Source organism: Neovison vison, chromosome 5, assembly GCF_020171115.1.
Source record: "Neovison vison isolate M4711 chromosome 5, ASM_NN_V1, whole genome shotgun sequence".
Classification (NCBI taxonomy): Eukaryota; Metazoa; Chordata; class Mammalia; order Carnivora; family Mustelidae; genus Neogale; species Neogale vison.
In genome coordinates, this window is record NC_058095.1 from 119,095,587 (window position 1) to 119,117,235 (window position 21,649).

The 21,649-nt window shown below is 32.5% G+C and overlaps 1 protein-coding gene and 1 non-coding gene across 4 annotated transcripts in view; one reads left to right on the top strand and one right to left on the bottom strand.

Annotated features, from left to right (window-relative positions):
* The window catches only part of PCDH17 (protocadherin 17), a 100,689-nt gene that overhangs the window by 8,759 nt on the left and 70,281 nt on the right, over nucleotides 1-21,649 (top strand). The window lies entirely within an intron of this gene.
* On the bottom strand, nucleotides 16,943-17,089 carry LOC122908000. Its single transcript, XR_006384819.1, has one exon. It is a non-coding gene; the product is annotated as a U4 spliceosomal RNA (small nuclear RNA).

Consider the following 21,649-nt stretch of genomic DNA (forward strand, 5'->3'; position numbering starts at 1 on the left):
GAGGACCAAAGTAGCATAGCATAGAAAATAAACTCAGTATTTTAGAATGTAAAGGTGAAAGAAAAAGTATATCTTTACTAGCAACATTATCCGTTGTGTGTCTTTAGTCCCACATCTCTAACGCAAGAGATTCTTGATGATAGGGACTCTGATGAGCTCCCAAGATCGTGAACTTTAAAACTTCATATTCTAGCATGTTAGGATTTCAGTAACAAATATAAAATGTGTGAACATTTTCTTTCTTCATATATAATTTTGAGGTTAATTTTCTGCAATGTTGTTCTAAGATAGCACATTTTGATTAGTTACATGCTCTTATTTTCATAAACACTATATACATCTCTTCTTATAAGGGGAATGATGGGCTAACTAAGGAAGGGGATGTCTCCTATAGCAGGCCTCCAAGAGTGTCTTCTCCACTTGTCTTTTTTTTTAATTTTTAAAAGATGGAAGGATTAATTTCTGCTTTAACATGAGTACATAACCATAGCACGTTTTTTGTTTAACCATATATTAAAAATAGTATAAATAAGGTACAATAAAGCTGAATTAAAAGATAATCAGCCTCAAGGTGTTTTGAGTGTCTTTGAAGAAGAGTTTAAAATTCAAATTATTATCATCATTTTTAATGCGCTGTTACTTTTATTCTTAGTTTTGTGTGCACCTATGAAAATCTCAGCTCCAATGTGAATTTGGATGTATTTGCTTATTTTGCAATAAATGAAAACACAAAAGTATATATTTTTTAGAAACCTGAGAACCTTATTTTTATGATTAGTTGATACACCTACTCAGAGGTAATAACCTCTACATCCATTAGTTTTTAGTTTTCAACAAAATTTTCAAAATGCCAGCCAGGTAAAATATTTCATCATCCTTTCACCAAGATGATAATTCATCAGTCTTTTAAAAATGTAGGAGTAGGATAATTTAAAAAATTTTCTGAGCGCATAAGTGAGTTTATAATTTTACTTAAGTTCTATGAGTGAATTTTATAATTTCAATAAATATTATCATATCCAAGTCTAAATGGAGGATTTTGGAATTTTAATCTCGTCATCTTCATTTTATCTAAGGTTGTATGTGATCATGGAAACTATCACATCATAGAAAAGCATGTCCTAAAATTCCAGTCTTAATTGCTTGAACATATTTTTTAGTCAGGAAAAAAATTTCCATGTTCTAAAACATTATCAATCACCTGTGACCATATTGTTCAAAACACATTCAAAAAATTAAAAAACAAACAAACAAACATAATTTCCAGAAATTTTGCTTAATGAAGTTGAGGTTACATATTATTCACTTTTTTACAATGCATATAGATTTATATATGAGGTTAAAATAAATTGGTTCCCTGAAAATAATCTCAAATACCTCATTAAAGGATTAAGAAATGCACGTATTTTAAAATTTAAAAAAACTTAAAAATCTACAGATAAGTATTTAATACTATTTACAGATATAATATTTATATTTTTTAATGTTTCATTACCACTATCAGGCTTCAAAGTTTTTACTGTCAGTGCTGCTTATGTAATACAATGTAATAGAAATATATCTATAAAAATAAAAGTTATAAATTAAGAAAATATTTTGTTAAAATTATTAAAGGGTTTATGTATTTATTGCAGTGAAAGTTGGCTCTGCATATATTTATGAAAATGTGAATCATAAAACTTCTTGGCAAAGTTAAAGTATGTGTATTCGTGCATCTATCTCTTTTCATATCATGTATATAAATACTCAAGCACAGATATTAGCCCATTTTATACTTGTTTAGTTCCAAGGCAGTGCTCTTCTTTTAAAAGATGAAGTAAGACCTTCCTTTTTTCTCTGAAATATGGTAAAACTTGATGATTGTGCTGTTTTCAAACTTCACACATTTTCAAATTCCTTGAAGTAGAGCCAGTCATTCTAGAGCAGAGAAGAAGTTGAGCAATGACTGGCCTTCAGTGGACTATTGGCTGGAGTTTAGGTAGATGAAGAGAAAAAATTTTCATCCAAGTTTCTGATTCTTTTGGAAGGATGGTGGGATGGTTGGAGATACTGTAAGAATATACATCTTGATCCTGGTGACAAAACAACCTCAGGAAAAAGATGAGGCCGCTAGAACCGTGTTCATGCCAGATTAGGAAGAAAAACTTAACTCCCTTATGCTGAGAAGCCTTGCAATATACTCAATAGTGGGTAAATTCTTACAAATGCACCTGCTAATTATGATATTAGTCATTGCTCCAGAATGTATTCCCCTCAGTGATACTTCTGTTTAATAAATCCCACAGGGCATTATCTTAAAGTCATATTTTAGTAAAGTCATTAGGGAAGGCTTTTTTTTTTTCTCATGTACTGAATTCCTTTAACCAATGACTGTATATTTGTTAGAGAATGGCATGAAGTTCATTTTGCCCATCAATTTGAAGATACTGTGACTTCTGCCACCCACCTACAATACACTTTTAAAGATCATCAGGCCTACACTAATCTATTGTCGACCTATGTTAGCAAAGGAGACGTGACAAGAGTTTCCTTCAGTGGCACACAGTATTTTACGGTTAGTCATAGCTTTCACCACCAGCTTTGACAGTGATATATTGCTATCCTCTGGTCTCCTGAAATAAATTATCTATAATAAAGAAGTCCTTAATGACATCAACATTCCCAGCTGTGACTAAGCAGAAGTTTGCCTGTGCTTCCTTGCTACTGTAGAAATTCAATATTTTTAAGGTAAAGCCAAAAAAAAAAAAAAAAAGACAAAAATACAGATGCAAAATTGTGGCTGTGTGGGTGGCAGCTTTCCCTTGTATGCACAAAGTTCTTCCAGTGATAGACTGTAAAATTGGTTTCAGACAGTGTTTGAGAGAATCTATTGATATACATGTGACACACTTCTTTCCGTTCTGGTCTTAGTGACATTCTGATTACTGGTATTTCTAGGCCCTGCCCTGGATCTATTCCAGGCAGTTTTATTGTAGTGAAATGGCTCTTACAGTTCATTGAGCATCTAGCATAACTGTGCTGAATATGATTGGCGCGTTTGCATATATTTATTCAAAAAATAAGGCAGTTAAACAGCATAATTATGGGAAAATGAATCATAACAATAAAAGACCATTTAAGTTAACAAGCTTTGTGATCAAAGGATAAATACAGGTTGGATAAATGAGACTTTAGATGTAACTAATCTACATAAATAGACTTTGGTTTGATTAGAGGAATGGAATATATTAAAATAATTTAATAGTATTAGAAATGCATTTTGTTTTAGTCATTTTGAAATATTTAGAGACATGTTATTTTCTTTATATTTCTACTCAATAATATATTCAAGAACCATATCTATATTGGAAGCAAAATGGGCAAGGTACAGATTCAATATAATCATGTAAGCTTTTTTGGCTCTGGAATCCACCCTGTCTGAACAATATTTATTATTTTTTAAACTTGTGTTTTTGATTGATTTTTAATTAGTGGAACACATTAAAAGAAGCATATAAAGGACAATTCTTGTTTACTTTCTTTATCAGGTGAAAGCAGCCTTTGTAGAATTTGAAAGTGAGAACATTAAAACTCTATTTCAAGTTTTCAAAGCTGTACCTTTATAATTGTTTTTGTAGATACATATTGTTTTTAAGAGACACTGGCTACATGTTTGTAAATTATATTAATACATAATGTAGATAATGACTTTATATTCAGAAAAATTTTATTGTTATTTTAGTGGCATATATATTTTTTTAAATAACATATTTAACTTATAAGGTGACTAAATAATTTCTTTCTAACAAGTATGGTTCTTTAGAGATGTTTTCTTCAGTTTCTTTTGGTGGTTACTTTTAAAAAATGTAATTTAGGCATAAGTGAGCAATTGATATACCTCTTAGAGTATTTCTGCCTGAATCATTAATAAACCCTCTGAACAGTGATTGGATTACAATTACACCTAGGATTTTCATGCCATGCAATTCAATAAAACTCAAGTTGAAATATACACATATTTCCTAAATTCCAATAGCTTCCTTTTATAAAGTGACAATGCAACAGGTATTTTATTATAGGCAGAAATGACCACAGTGGCTTAAATAGCTTTCTTATTTCTATTGCCTAATTTTATACTGTCTGCGTCTTAGACAAATTCCTCAATATTTTATTTGCAGGATGAACACTTTCATCAGTTTTGAAACCTAAAATGATAGTTTTTACCTTCAAGATATATTTCTTTTCTTTTCAATTCACAGACCCTAGTATAAAAGACTTTGCTTAAAGCCGTTTATTTTATTTTTCACACAGCATAATTTATCAGAGTAAACTGAGATTTTTTTATGACTGAATATTCAATAGATTTTTTGCTATTTCACCAGAGCAATTCTTATATGCAGAACTGATATCTATAAAAGAAATTCACCTATAATTACCATGAGAAGCATTTTCTTACCAGAGTTTACATTGGACAGTATGTGCTTTTTTGCCAATATCTCCTTTTCAGTAGATGATATGACAATAAGAAATTAGAATGTCTGATATAAAAAGTACTTAAAGTCTCAGCAAAAATTACTAAGGAAAAAATGTTACCATTTAGTATTGGGGAGGGGAAAAAGAGAGTTAGTTCCAAAAGGGGTTATTTTCCATCTCAGACCTGATAATTGCTTAATGACATATCTTTGTATAAAGAGTTGTCATAAAAACTTTCCAAACAACCTTAAAGATAACTTGCTTTGATTTCCATGGTTCTGTCAGCAAAAAATGGAATATTTTCTAAACATTGGTAAATTTATTGTGGTGTCTTCTTGGAACACAAAAGTCTTGCTTTCTATGTTGTTTTTGCAGTTTTGCATCTATTTCAAAATAGTTCATCCCAAATCAACTTACTGCATTAAGAATGTAAATAAGGGGCATTATAAGTCAAGAAAAATAAAAGAGAATTCAATCATTTATCTTTATTATTATTATCATTAAGATGGAATTAAAGACTACATACAAACTTACCCTCATGTAATTTCAAGGCAAGACACTTGATTGATTTATTTTTATTATTATTTTAAGCTTTGTGTGACCTCCTGTTACATTAATGAATTTTGTTTTGTTTTGTATTAAGTCAGTGCTTAATATCTAATTTTAATCTTGGTTGATTAAATCCGAATTTCCTGATTAAGAAAGTTTGGAGTCACACTTGACAATTGGAATCTTATTTGGCATGGTATGCCCGGAATACGTTTGCAGTTTTTAAAAACAATGGTATATGTTGATGCTAATGCATGAATCTAACTGTAGAGAAAGATAAAGTGTTATTGAAAACGTGTGTGTGTGTGTGTGAAAAATAACAAACATTTTAACACAACACATAGATTGAAATAAAAAGTTTATAACTTTGCACTTTTAGCATTGGCAGATACACGGATAATAGTAATTATTAGCTACATTTCCAGATCCTGACCTTCTAGGAAAGCTACTATTTATGTCTAGATGATAATAAGGCAGGAAATAAGTGAATTATCCTATTACACAAATCCCACTCAGAGCAATTTCTAAGGGTTATTGGCAAAAGCCTATTCTACGGTGTGGCCCTGATACCAGATGGGCCAATACCAACAAATGAAGCTATATGCCTAAGTGGAGAGAAACTAAAAACTAAAAGACAAGAAATACATTTAAGGAGAATTTCTTTTTTCTGATTTTGAGCAATAGACTTTCTGCATTTTTTTTTTTATAATCAAGACAATTACATAGTAATTTGGGTTAGAATGCATGCCCAGTTCCCCATCTCAAAACCCAATTTGTTACCACCTGTGGCTATTTCTATTAAAAAAAAAAAAAAGAAACATAATTACTATGAGTCTCAGCAGTCTTAGAGTAAATTTTTGCAATTACAATACCTCCCTCGGGCAGATGTGTGAAAATGGCAGATTAATTCCTGCCAGGATCTTTCTGTTCCTCGTACATTTTTAGGTTTGGTGTTGCCTGCTTATTAGAGTGGCTCTGTTTGCTCTGGTTAAAGGTTATGTCAGTGTTTCCACAGTAAATCTCTAGAAATGAAGATCCACAAGTCAGCCATTAAATTTTGCCTTAGGCGAAAGTTGACATGTAACGTTTTAGCAAAGGGGTAGATAATATTTTCCATCACACTCCTCTGTTGCCTGCTTAAGTTTGAAGTACATGGTAGTAGGACCACTTGGCCGTGTCTAAGAAAGCAGGACAGACTGGAAGTAAAAAGAAAAGTGCAGTCATTTGAACCATAAAATAATATTTAATCAGCAGAAGTCAGTGCAAGTATTTTTTCTTCTATGCTTGAACCTAAGGCTACTTAATGCATAGGAATTTTAAAAAGCCATGATAAAGATATTGAGACTGGATGAGAGGAGATTTAACACCCATTTCCATTCATTCTTTCTTTGATTGTGGTACATAGACTTTGTTCCCTTAAAGAACAAATTGATCTACACACAAAATAATGAATATTATTAAATCTCAACAGTTTTAAAACTCTGGATCAATGTTATAACTATCGGCAAAGCTAATTTGTCAGTTAGCAACTTAAGTAGCTGAATATTGGAGGACAGAGACCATATCCATCTTGTTTGTCGCTGTCATTGAGAGAACTTAGCATGTTTTCTAATACATAGTAAGGACCTAAAAATATGGATTCTTTGTAATCCTATGATCACCAATCAGTTATGAGCTGGAGTTTAGATTCAAACCTAGAAATTACAGAGGTTAAAATCTAAGATATTATTTATATATAAAAATGCTGGTAAACAATTTATTTGAAGGTGGCATGTTTTGATAATTTTTATTTATAATTGTTACCTTCTTAGTAACTACAATGAAAATTCTTATACAATTCTATTGATACTATTACAAGTTCATGGGAAAAAAGTGATCAAAGTTCACAATTATGAGTATCAAGCTTTCAGTGAATTCGTTTATATATATATGTACACATGTATATGTATATATACACACATATGTATATATGTGTGTGCATGTGTATATTATATATACACACAGTATATTTAGAGCAAATGGTGTTGGTAAGAGTATTTGTCTTTTGTCCTATTCCTTAATATGCTTTATAAAGTATTAAAACCATAGAATTCAAACGTTATGTCTCTTTGTTAAGGTTTTAAGAATTATACAGTTCTAGTAAATTATTACCAAAAAATGTGATTATTTTATCTATGGGACTTTTTTAATGAAATGAAATTACAGATAAAGCATAAATAGTAATTTTTGGATTATTTTTATTTGTATTTAATAATATATAATTTTATGATTTAATCACTTTCATATCAACAATTCACCATCTGATAATGGGAAAAGGATATCACTAAGGGCAATGATCAATGTGTATAATACTAGTAATCCAACCTACAAAATTTTTCTCAAAATTTCAGAATTTATTTCATGTAGGTGGTATGACATTTTTATGCACATATTGAGGAAACATAAGCTAAGCATTTACATAAGCAGTATGTTACCCATTTCAGTATTGTTATTTAAAACACATATACAACCTGCAGGGTTGTTCAGTCCATAATCAATTCAGTTAATAAATAACAAAATAATTTTAAAAATTCTTAATTGAAATAATTTACTACCTTTAAGCTATTCTGGGACTTAATTACTATTTATCTGAATTTTAAACTTTAACTGCAAAATCCATATCAAACAATAAGGAGGTCTGATAAAGTTTTCAAGCAGAATGAACTTTCAAACCATATTAAAAATTTAATTATCTCCACTGCCAGATAGTTGAGATACAGAGTGAAAGAAAAAATAATAGGAAGGAACATTGAAATGCAAATTTAAGTTTAGGATTTATTGTCAGTTAACACTCAAAAATAAGAGAAAGGCTTTCTGAAAGATTATAGTGTTAAATGTTATATAAGATAAACCAATAAATAGCAAGTTCTCAGAGGGGACATTTATACCCACATTTATCCAAGCATTATAGTTTGAGCCCATCCATATATTTACTATGAAATACTTGGCATTTTGGGGAAAGAAGGCATAGCAGCAATGGGTGCTGCTGTCTCCAGATGGGTCTTGCTTTCCTGTCACTAAGAAAAGCCTGAGTACTGGGAGCAGATAACCTCTCAGTAGATCAGAAACTGGGCCTATAATCATCCATAATCTGTCTGAATTTTACTCATTTCTCTGAATGTTCTTTCCTTGACCTATCATACATGCTTTCTTTTAAAAGGATACAGCTTAGAAATCTATTGGAAATGTGACTTCTAAACAATGTTGGAAAAGCTGTAAATGTCCTACAAATATACCAGGATTTGTGCATTTATATTAGTCTTCACATAAAACCATAGAATCTGAAAACGTATTATTTGTTTAGAAATTTCAAAAAGCTGTTTAGATATTTAAAAATGATCAAAGTACATAGTTTGAAGCAAAAGGAAGGGAATTATTATTTGTGTCTTATGCTGGCTTGTTCTACTTGTTTTCTTCTTATTCATTTCATCTGGTCTCTTTTCTGTGATATCCATTCAGAAAATATATTTTTACAGGGATACCTTAAGAACGTTGTACATTTACATCTAATGTGAATATTTTTAAATAATGCAGACATATATATATATAGATAGATAGACAGATATAGATATAGATATAGATGAGCCCGTGGTGTTGTTTATCACCTTAAGCTATTTAACATATTTAACTATATATATGTACATTCAGACCTCAGATGCCCATAGTTGATTCCTATAGTGGAGCTATAGCGGGGTGAGTTGAATTTGAGAAGCGTTGGATTAAATAATATTACCTTTAGCATTATTAAAATGCATTTAATACATGAGAAACTTTTGTTTGTTAAAATAAAAAGCTTTTTGGATTTTCTTTCATCTAGACTTTAAGAGATAACATATTGATTTCTTTTATATAAAAGCAATGAAATAAACATTATCATAATTCCTTACTTTTGTTCTTGGGACAAGAATGTGCTCTACTGAGATATAGTAGAGATAAAATCCTCCATCTGCCATTCCTGTAAATAAAACATTTATTTATTTATTTTAAGTAAACTCTGTGCCCAATTTGGGCCTTGAACTCACAACCCTGAGATCAAAAGTCTAACACTCTACCAACTAAGCCAGCCAGGTGCTCCTAGAGCATACTGTTTTTTTTTAAACTACTTGATAAACCCTCCTTATATATTAAGCCTATGCAGGTCAGAGAAATAGACTAATGTATCAGTTTATAACATAAGGAAAGGAAATTTATAGTTAAACTTATTCAACAAATACCTTTGAACTAACAAGTTTCTCAGTGAGCCTCAGTAAAGTTGGGCTTCATTTTAAGTACTCGTCATTTGACTAGAGATGTCAAATCTCCCAGGACACATCTGTTATTTAATGATATTAGAGTTTGGGTTTTGTTTGGTGTTAAGTGTAGGATGGTGATGGAAAGGCACTAAGGGTGGGAAAGGAAAGGAGCACTGATTCAATATCCCCAGGTAATATGATATGAATAATTGGAAAATGGAGATATCATTTCAGTTGGTTAATTGTAATAAACCTATTATCTTGTTAGAGCATTAAGGTAGAATCAACATGTTGGGAAACAGATAAAAGGTGCATGAAAGCATTTAAAATTCAATCATTAGGTTTCATTGCACCCATCTGCTCCCAGGAAATATAATTGGAAATTTGATTCATTGACCTTTAGCTGCCATTTTGAACCACAGTTTCAAAATCTATGTTTTCAAGTTGGACATTTGAAGTTAATTTGATAAGAGCCATATTCAGTACATTTTTAACCCAATTACCTCTTTGAACAAAATTTGAAAAACATAAAATCAGCCCTAATGGGCTGGTGTATATTTGACAAAGAGTCAGCATAGTTATTTAATCCTGGATCTGGTTAAACCAACTGATGTTCAAATTCATTAAGGTTTCGATTAACTGGAGGGACTGCTGAACTTTTTTACTGTTATTTTATGCACGAACTCCTGCTTCTCATTAATTATTCTCTGGGTCCATATTATACTACTTTATGCTTACCACATCCAATTACTCTAGAACTATATACCATGACCCAAGGAAAGAAAGCAATATTTAGTACTTCAGGTGGTTTTCCTGCATTTAAAAAATTGTTGCACCTCTCTCGAGCTCTTCTGCCAAAATAAATGTGATGCCACAGAACCTTCCCAAAATATTTCTTATGTCTTAACTCAGATGAGTGATACATAATACAATTATATGCCTAACATGAGAAATACATCATGTAAATTGATCATTATTTCTTGTCAGCATTTGTGTACTGCTCTGCTCGCTGAAGTTCATGTAACTTGGAAAAGAGTCCTGATTAGACAGGTGTTTCTTCAGCCTATGGGATCAAATTTCCGAAATATTTATATAGTGATGAGCCAGATGTACACAGCTTAACCTTATAATCCCATTTCATAGCTTTTCCAAATACTTGGAAACTTGTTAAGGAGGGAGCTGATTATTTTGGCAGCATATCTCCATTAATAGGATTCAGATCTTCCTTGTTTACAAATCAGTGCTGCTAATATAATCTAGTATATTAAATCAACAGGGAAACTGAAAAAGTAGAATCCATCCAAGGGCTAATTGACAGGGAAGTCTTTTCTAAAGCTTGTTAATGTGTTTTTTATTGACTTTCTAATATCAGAACACACATAGCACAGGTGAATGATGTAACTGTTTGGGATACTGTGCTACTATCAGTTTGGAATGAAGTAGTTATATCTCCAACTCTTTGTGCTTTTATTGTAGTCTTGATATAAGCCACATAAGACCATGCATCTGCCCTTTACAAATATTCCTTTCAATATCATCTCAACTGGAAGGCTTAGTGTCATTTGACATGTGAAATTATTTTAAATGCACTCATCTTTTTTTTTAATGAATAGAGGCAATACAGAGTAATGTAATAATGTGTCATGATTTTCATTATGCTTATTTATTGGTTCTGCAATAATAGACGGAGAGCTTATTGTTATGCTTTCAGCCTGAGCTATTTATGTACTGTGCTACTAGGTGCACCATTTCATATTGTGATGTTCTGTCCTCTTAAGAAAGGGGGTATCGGGAACCTTAAATCAAATTAGACTACAGGAAGAGTTTTATACCTTGCCTTTTTTATATTAAGTATATGGCTTTTATAAACTACCTAACTCTGCTTGAATAAACCCATGCTCCTTCACAGACAGGAAAAACCTATTTTTCAAACTATATGTGACAACCTGATTCGGTTTTCAAAAGAAGGGAGGAGGAGGCAAGCTATCAGAAAAAAGAAAAATTCTTTTTTTTTCACTTCTTTCTTGGGAAAAGCTATCTACTTTGTGTTTTATATTAATACAAAAATGTGTCTAATGTACATACAAGCAGGGCACATAATACTTTTTTCAAAAAACGTAGAATTAAGTAATGTATAAAGAAGAGTTTCTCAAGGACAATTGAAAGGTAAATATATGAGATTTTTGGACACTTGGTTTTGTGCTCCATGACAGATATCCTAAAGATGAAGCTACTCCACTGGGACTGTGCTTCTAGACCTGTATAGTTGAGATTCTGGCTCTGCTAGTCTATTGCCTTTTGGATTTCAGCTCCTCTAACATTGAACTGGAATTTGTAGTCAGCCTCTAGGGTTGAATTGGCTACATTTGATTGCAAGGCCAGTTACTTCTTTCCTATTTGATTTTCACCAAGTCAATAGTTTCCCTTGAAGAGATTTTACTCTTGGGAATAACAGCCATTATTATAAAACTCTTATATGCAAAAAATCAAAATTTTTGCATTAAAATAACTTCAGATCTGCAATAATAGACGGTTGGTTGGTTCAGTAGGTGTGTCTTTGAGTTTCTTTCTTTTTTAAATTTTATTTCCCAAAATTAAATGATTATGTTTTTATTTATTTATAGTCACTATAGTCATTTATCATATTTTTAGCCATATTTTGCATTTTAATAATTTTTACTGCAAAACCTCTGCTAAAAAAACATACCTAAAACAGCACCTGGTGCATTGTAAGAACTCATTACATATCTGTAGTCTGAAAATAGAGAAAGTTACATTTATTTTTTTATTTTTAAATTTTTTATTTTTTATTAACATATAATGTATTATTAACCCCAAGGGTACAGGTCTGTGAATTGCCAGGTTTACACACAGAAAGTTGCATTTAAAAAGTTATAATTGCTGGGCACCTGGGTGGCTCAGTTGGTTAAGCAACTGCCTTCCACTCAGGTCATGATCCCGGTCTGGGATGGTGTCCCACGTGCGGCTCCCAGCTCCATAAGGAGTCTGCTTCTCCCTTTGACCTTCTCCCCTCTCATGCTCTCTCTCACTGTCACTCTCTCAAATAAATAAATAAAATCTTTAAAAAGTTATAATTGCTTATGATTAAGTACTCAGAGGTAGCTATTGCTGACCTTTTGTTGTTCAGATCCACAGTCCCTTCTCTAAATACAGATCCAAAAGACTCAGACCTGAACTGATTTAAGACTATTTTTAACCTTTACTAGTTCCACTTAGTGTTAATATGAACATTTTTTTATTGAAGACATATTAAAATGTTTAAATTTGAGGTATTGTACCATTCTCTGCTGGGATAGGTAATACATGACATGTACAACAAAATGTCATTCTGAAATATGAAAGAGTTTGGGATTACAAAACGTGTCTTCTAAGTGCCAGGGTTTTGAATAAGGGTTCATAAACTGCTCTGTCTTCCCATGCTGTTAGGTACACACATAAACATGACACACAACTAGATTTTTTACAGGTATATATTAAACATAATATCTTAAGCTGCTTTTTGCCTAAAATTATATAAATATATCACAGGTAGACATCATCCCATGCCAATGATGGAGTTTCATACTACCTTAACAATGCTGGAATTCTGGGCCAATTAATGGGTAATTCATTTAATCAGTTACTCCCTGATTGACAGTTTGATGCTTTACACTGAGATTCAATTCCCAAGGTTCTTGGTCTAAAAAGAAAATATATCTATCTGTAGATATCTATCTATCTATCTATCTATCTATAGATAGATAGCTTTTCTATATATCTATATCTGTATCTATATCCATATATATCTATATATATATAGCTTTTCAGTCCAGAACAGGTTGCTTAACTTTTTTTTCCTGTTTTCTTATTAAGTGTAATATTATTTTGCTACTCATAGAGCTGTCATAATCAAAATTCAAGATGCAATATGATTATGCATAAAAAGGATATAATCAATACTAAATGTTGAATAAATATTAACACATAGTTATTGTTGTTAATAGCAAATGACATAAAGCACTGAAGCAGTTAGGGTACTGATTTGCAGGCATATTTTCCATAAAAACAATATTTCAGTTGGCCCAAATGTTAGCAGTTGTTTAAGAGTACAATTTTATTCCATAATATGTACAATATTAAAAATTAATTTTACTAGGATGCTAATTTATTTTATCATAAATTTCCACTTTGACCTCTCTAAACCAGGACTGGTCACCTTTGCTTTAAATGTTAAGTAGAAAAAAAAAAATAAATGTTAAGTAGACATTTCAAAAAATGACCAATTTTTGGTAGACTGTCTTTTTTTTTTTTTTTTGGTAGACTGTCTTCTGAAGAAATAATTTACAGATATTTTAAACTTCTTATACTACCAAAGTAAACTCTGAAGTGGAAAGATGTTATTGAACTGTGCTTTTTATGCACGGAGACCTTATGGGAAGAAAACTCACACCAGGTAGAAACTGAAGAAAAGTTTGCACAAAAGAACTGTTGTAATGAATGCCAGAAATGTAGAGACATATGATAACATCTGATTTCATTTACACTTCTTTTCATGTGAGAAAACTGAAGCACAGAAATGTTACTCACATATATACAGCTAGCTAGGAATAGAGAATTAGTGTCATCTGACTCAGAGTTTAGGATTTCTGTTCCTATACCAGTTGGGATATCATGTTTGACATACATTTCTACTGAAGTATCTATGGAGTATGAAAACATTGTATAGCATGAATAATCGCTACTCCGAGTTACTGCAACTTACTTCCTAGAATGCAGGTCAATTTGGAAAAATAATTCTTTAGGCCTCTGTATACTAAGCTTCAGGAACTGTGCTGGGACCTGTGTACGTATGGCACATTGCCTCAGGGTCTTTCAAAGTGACAATCGGCAGAAGCTTCAAGAAGTTCTATAAGTTGATCCTATAGAGTGAAAATATTTCCAAATTTTGGAGACTCCAGAAGCAGCCCAGGATCATCAGATTTAATTATAGAACTGGCTTTGATTCTTTTATTTGAATCAAAGTTGACCAGTAGAGCTAATTGCTTTTATCTTTGTTTAAAATGATTCAGAGCTGAACAATTATAGGAACAAAGCCATTCAAGGGGGTGTGACCTGGTATCAGTACTCAGTAGGGAGCATTGATTAACAAGCAGTATTAGAATGAAAGTAATAAATCTGTAAAATACATCAGACAGTGATAAATAGGCTAGAAAGCAAAGCATAATACATACAAAAGGAAGATGGATCATTATAGAACTTGCAGGTTTTTTATTTGAAATAGTGCAAAATTTTGAGTGAAAAGAAACTTCTTCCTCTTACTTACTCATATTGGGACCTCCGTCTAACCTTTCATGAATTCCACAGGCCTCAGTTTCTCTATCTGTAAAATAGAAATTACAATGGTTCTAGCTGGTGAGGTTGAAAGGAAGGAATAGATTTGGAGGGGTTGAGAAACAATGACAAAAATCACCCTGTAAAATACATAAGGAAGCACAGGAGATAAAGGACCAAGAACAGAAGTGTTCTTTTTTTCTGGGAAGGAACAGGTTACTTACTCTTATTCTAAGTACACTCTAGAGGAACTTGTAATACACTTCAGGAAACTTAATGTGTTTAAGTGCATTTTGTTTTCAGGTGTTCCCGTGATGGTACTGTTTCCATAGTTTTAAGTAGTTTGGAATTGAATATAAACATGCTACAAATCACCTAATACTGAAAACCACTTGAAAAAAAGATATAAACAGTTTTTCAATCGGGCACCTTCAAAATGCAAACTCTGTGAGAGAAGTCTGTCCCACAGAGGATGAAAATGAATTTTGGGTTTTGTTTTTTCCCCCTAAACTATGACCTAATAAAACAGAGTGTATATGTGAAAATGCCTCATTAGTATTTTATCTGCAGGAGTGAATAGAGTAAAAATTGTAATTAAAAGGTTAAGAACTGAGAGTTTTTCTAAGCCAGGAGCCTGCAACTTTTTCTGTTAAGAGTCATATAGTAAATATTTTGGGGTTTATGGGCCATACAGTCTCTGTCACAACTACTCAACTCTGCCATTGAAGCATGAAAGTGGCCATAGACAACATATAAATGAAAGGGCATGGCTGAATTCCAATACAGCTTGATTTTCAAAAACAGATAGCGGGCCAGAGGCCAGGGTTCACCAACTATTTTTGTAAGGCATTACTAACTGTTAACATCTCTTAATTTCTTTCCATTTGTGTATCTTTTAAAAAAACTATACCATGTAAATTATAAAGTCTCTAACAAGATCAAGGTATTTGTCCGTTATTTCAAAATTAGATATGAAAGAATGAAAGCCTATTATCTCTGAAATGATTGTGTAGGTAAGACTGCTGCTTTTACCCAACGAGAAAAAATTCTTAGAATTGAAGTCTCCAAGCAAAGAAAGCTGGGGATACTTGAATTAGGTATTAAGTGTCAGTCTGATAAAGAGTAGAGATAGTTCATTTCATTTTGTGCTAATGTTTAATTAAAAATCTGTTAACATTAGTAAAGACACTTGGCTTTATTCTAATTTCAGGAATGAATGCCAACCTAAAATAGACTCTTCCCATTGAATCATACATTTTGAATGTGCTACTTCTTCCTATATTTCAGTAGGAAAATGATAAATATTCTAGTATTCTAATACTCAAAATTTGATTAATAATTAATTTTTTCTTCAAATTTAGGAATGCCTTTTACTTTCTAATAGTCCTTTCTGAGGACAGGTCTTGCAAATTTCTTGTATATTATCTCCTAAATTTTCATAATTGTATTCTCACATTACTCTTGTTTTTCAAGCCAGAAATTCAAATACAATGAATAATTTTTTTGAAAATTTATAATTGTATATGATTTTTGTAATTTTGGAAAACATAATAAATTATCTTTGAAACCCATGCAAAAGACCGGGGACTTCAAAATTCCTCCAAAGTATTTACTAATTACTGTAAAATATATGGGTTGGTTAGCTGGTTGCCTGCATCATTGTCCCTAAAGAGTTAAAAATTCCCTATCGAGACTTAGAAGAAGGAAAAAAATGAGAAAGGTGTTGCATCACTCAATTTCACCTTGAATTCCTTCTATTTTTTTAAATCCTATTAGGACCTGGAATATACCTATACAGGTGATTATTTGAAAGGTAGATGCAAAATCAGACAGGAACCTGATCTTATTGATAATTTTTTCATTAGCAAAATGAGTTACCTGAATAATTGACTTTATCTTATGATTAAAAATTTAATATTTGGGGGAGCAATCTGGTGAACTTTGTGTATCAAAATCAATTCATTCATAATGTTTTTAATTTGAGTGTATTTTGAAAAAATAAGCTGATGAAGTGGATAACAGGCATACAGTTTGGTTCACCTTTTAAATTAGTTCTTGTTTTTTGGTATTTACATAATGATAGACTATAAGTAATACCTTGAATTTCTTTTGCACTTTAAAAGGTAAGTGTGCGGAAGTGCCTATTTTGGCAATTTATATATCTGTCATGATGGTAAGTAATCATACAGTTAAGCCTACTGCATGCATTAGAATATTTGGTAATAAATGGCCATAATTACCTTTTTGTGTTATTGGCCAAAGGAAAAGAAATCTGGTTATTGGAGTTATATAAAATGTTCAGCTATTCAAATAATTTAACATGCAAGTCTAGAAAGTAGAAGTGCTGACTTTTTCAATGAGTTGTCTTATTATTAGGGGTGTTAGTAGAATTTTTCTTTCTTAGTATGTAACAGTAATTTTTCAATTAGCAATAATCGCGCCTCGGATAAACCTTATTGGCTACGATACTGCCACTGCATAACAGTAATTTTTAAAAGCACTTCAAGGCACGTTACATTAATTTCTCATTAACAATTCTGAAAATATTGGGATGGAGCCTTATTTTTCTCTGTTTTTAAGAGAGGCAGTGCAGCAATTGACTGGTCCTAGCAGTCACCAGCAAGGGTTATTGTTCTGCAATGGATTGGTTATATGATGGGTAACTTTATGAAAGTTAGTTAGCTGTAGTTTATCTGTTAAAGAAACCATGTAGACAGTAACACTATTATGTCTTCTAGGTCAGTTGGAAAGAATGAATAATAAATATCACTAATACTGTTTTGTAGGTCCTAATATAAGACAGAATACTCCAAGCCTTGTATCACAGAAAGTGCACAATAACACAAATTACATAAATTTAGATTCAGGGCAGTATGATTGTCCATATTAGCTAAATGAATTGGACTGAAAACTGGTTTGAATCTAAATAAATCAATTTATGAAAACTTCCTTTTATTTGTTAGCAAGTTCTTTAACCCTAATAAGATTTTAAGGAAATGCATCTTGCAGAAGACTCAGCATTCATGGGGATAGTAAGTAAAATCATGAGTCACCAATCTGTTTCCCTCCCTTTCCTCTCTTTCTCTTCGTATGTCAGAGTTCTAGAAGTTCATACTTCTTTTTTTTTTTCCAATTTATTTATTTTCAGAAAAACAGTATTCATTATTTTTTCACCACACCCAGTGCTCCATGCAATCCGTGCCCTCTATAATATCCACCACCTGGTACCCCAACTTCCCACCACCCCCCCCCGCCACTTCAAACCCCTCAGATTGTTTTTCAGAGTCCATAGTCTCTCATGGTTCACCTCCCCTTCGAATTTACCCAAAAGCACATACCCTCCCCAATGTCCATAACCCTACCCCCCTTCTCCCAACCTAGAAGTTCAGACTTCTAATGAATGTTCATTCATTGGCTACATAGACCTTTGACCGTTCAGAGAATCCAGTTGTAGGTATTCCCTCCAGTGGGATAATCCTTCCATATTCTTTTTTTGTTTTTAAGATTTTATTTATGACAGAGAGAGATAGTAAGAGAGGGAACATAAGCACAGGTGATCTGGAGAGAGAGAAGCAGACTTCCTGCGGAGCAGAGGGGCCCTATATGGGGCTAGATCCCAGGACACTGGGCTCATGAGCTAAGCCAAAGGCAGATGCTTAAAGACTGAGCCACCCAGGCACCCTTCCTTCCATATTCTTAATAAAGATAGAAAAAAAAAGCATGATAGGAGGAAAGCAGAGGAGAGTCTTCTAAGACAACATATCTGGCTGAGTACTAGCAAAAACCAACCAAAATAAGAAGCAGAAAGGAATTAACTCCCGACCTCCCTCCCCCCTCCACCATTATGACCACTACCATCACTGGAAGAAAAAGAAAAAGATTGAGTATTAGTTAGCATTGAAATGGAGAGGCTGATTGTACTGAAGAGAATGGGTTAATTGGAGATGTTGAAGTTAGCAACTCAAATTTTGGATTTTTTTCTCCCTAAGACATCAACTCATGGCATAACTCTATGCCATTGCCAGTGAGAAAGCATATCTAAGATTCAGTGGCAACTTGGTGGCCTATGGCCTCCAGGCTTTAGCAAATATGAAAAAGAATGTACAGTATTCTTTATTTTGTGTGCTTTTGTAGATAACAAATAGCAACTCCTCTTACCTTTTGATTATTTCAATTTTCTTCTTTCTTGTCAAAGATGATTTTCTTTAAAATTCAAAATGACATAATTAAATTCTGGCACACAAGTTATTATTGAAGTTATCAGTATCCTTTACAAAAGAGTTAACATTTGCAAGAGCTTTTAATATGTAGCCACATAACTTTAAAAAAATCATCTCAGTCATCCTAATTGAGCTGTAGACTTAAAATGTTCTCTTTACAGGATGTGGCTGTTCTTGTCCTCTCATTTTTAATTTAAAGTAATGCTAGTTTTTGCTAAATGTGGTAAGAATTTCTCATGTTTTTATTATGCCTTTGGTTGCAAAACACAAATGTCGATCATACTATACTTATATAAAATATATTATTTTGAAAATCATTGATAAGTACAGTTATTGCCATACCTCATGCTCTTTGAAAATTCCAAAGCCATAGGTGCTATCAGATAACTTTATAAGTGGTGGCTTAAAATGCTGTTGCCTACTTCAGCAATGTAGAAAGAACCACACCATATATTCTGTTGAAGGCAAAGCTATCAGAAGCAATGTCGGTATGAAAAGGCTTAAAGTGAATTATTCACCTCTTAACTCTCAGTTGTGTTTAGTGTGCTGCAAAGAGAATGCTCCCTATCAATGTGAAAAGCAGTGCCTTTGAAATAAGGAAAAAGTTCAACTTGTTTGACTTTGTTTTCAACCCAATGGCATCAATATATGCAGTGAACTTTATGTGCCCAATTGAAAAGAATTTTGAAAATTCCACTCCCCTGTACTTCTGAAACAGGATAACACAGATCATCTTAGTATAGCTGAAGCTATAATGATATGATTTAACAGCATACTACACATCTAAACCCAAATTTGTTTGTGAGAAGTAAATTCTCTCTTAATGAGGACTTCAAAGAGTTAAGGACATACTTTCGTTTTTCTTTAACAATTCCTATTCTAAATCAACATTTCTAGAATTAAAACTTTCTTCATTTTTGTATTGCAATCTTTGGGAGATCCTTCTGGTATTTGACATACCTGTCTCTGCTTTCTAGTATATTACAAATTTAAAAATATAATGTTGACACAAATATGTAAAACTTGTACAAACACAAAGTATAAATATAACATTATATATATTTATACTTTGTGTTTGTGGGGTTTTTTAAGATTTTATTTATTTATTTGAGAGAGAGAGAGAGATCACAAGTAGGCAGAGAGGTAGGCAGAGAGAGGGAAGCAGTCTCCCTGTGAGCAGAGAGCTTCATGTGGGGCTTGATCCCAGGACCCTAAGATCATGACCTGAGCCGAATGCAGAGGCTTAAGCCACTGAGCCACCCAGGTGCCCCGTGTGTCTGTTAAATATATATATACATGCACTCTGTCAGTAGAGTATACAACTCTTGATTTCAGAGTCACAAGTTCAAGTTGTACATTTGGCATGGGGCCTACTTGAAAGAAGAAAAAAAAAACTGTTCCTTTGCAATAAATGCAATAATGCAAACTTCATTTGAAGTATTTATGTTATGGCTGGGAATTGTGTGTGTGTGTGTGTGTGTGTGTGTACACACACACACACACACACACACACACACACACACACAATTATTGAGGTAAATGCTTTTAGAACCCGGTACAAAATGCTGCATCTTTTCTTCTTCAAGTGTCTAATCTGCTGTCAGTCCTATTTAATGTATTTTTCATTTCAAATATTGTAGTTTTCACTTTTAGAATTTCCATTTGGGTGTTTTTTTTGTATCATCTATTTCTCTCCTTCAGGCCTAAGATGAAGATGATACAAAGGGAGGTACTGAGGGCTCAAAATTTAAGGAGACACTTATTCTCAGGTTCATGCTTTCATGTTCTTGACCATATTTTTAATATTTGAACATATTTTTAAGATTCTTTTTGGTTAATTTCATCATATTTTTCATGCCTGGATCTGTTTTTTTGATGTTCCCCTAGCCATGGATTATATTTTCCTAGTTTATTGCATACCTTATCATTCCTGATCAGATGTCAGATGTTGTGAACTTTACATTGTTGAAAGCTGGATTTTTAAAATATTGCCTAGGGTCCAAGCTAAATGTACATTTGTGGAGTGAATTCACCCACTGATGAGACTCAAAGGTCTCATCTTTGATAAACGGGCACAGAAAGGTGAAAGGATATCAAGGATACCAGTGTTTCCACGCCAAGGATTCTGGAAATGCCAGAGCTGTTTGGTTTGTCAAGAATTTTCTCCATAGGAAATTTCCTGACTGCCCCATAACTCTGTAATGGGATATATAAGAGAATACTGGAAATTAGCACCAAGGTATTTTGTATGTATTTATCACAGTGATTGCCCTAATCACAGATTGAATTCTAGAATCTACTGAAATAGCATCTAGGACGGTGAAAACTAACCATACGATCCATTTTCCTAATGCTTGAATTTTTTTCCTCTCTTCCTTTTGCAGGAATACTTTGGGAAATAGAATTCTGGTATTTTTTTCTTAGAAATTAATTAGAAATGAGACTCAGAGTGATGAGGTCTTTATTTTTCTCATCCCACAGTTTTCTCATTTTTTAGAAATCCAAATATTGTTTAAAATTGCTCAGACTTAACACCCACTTATCATTATTTCATGATTATTACAGTGCTGCATGGAAGATTTTTTCTAATGCAAAAGTTATAACAAGAATTATATTTGATAACTGAGAAATTTTCATATATTGTCTCATATAAAATATAAAACCACACATTTTAAATAGTATATCCTAATTTTGCCACCAAAGTTGCAAAACCACTTTGAAGATATTTTGCATATACTTTGGTACATCTTAGACACCAACCATTTCCTATTAAAATGTCTTCAGAGTTTTTACAAAGGTACTCTGTTCATTTCCAAATGCAGAATC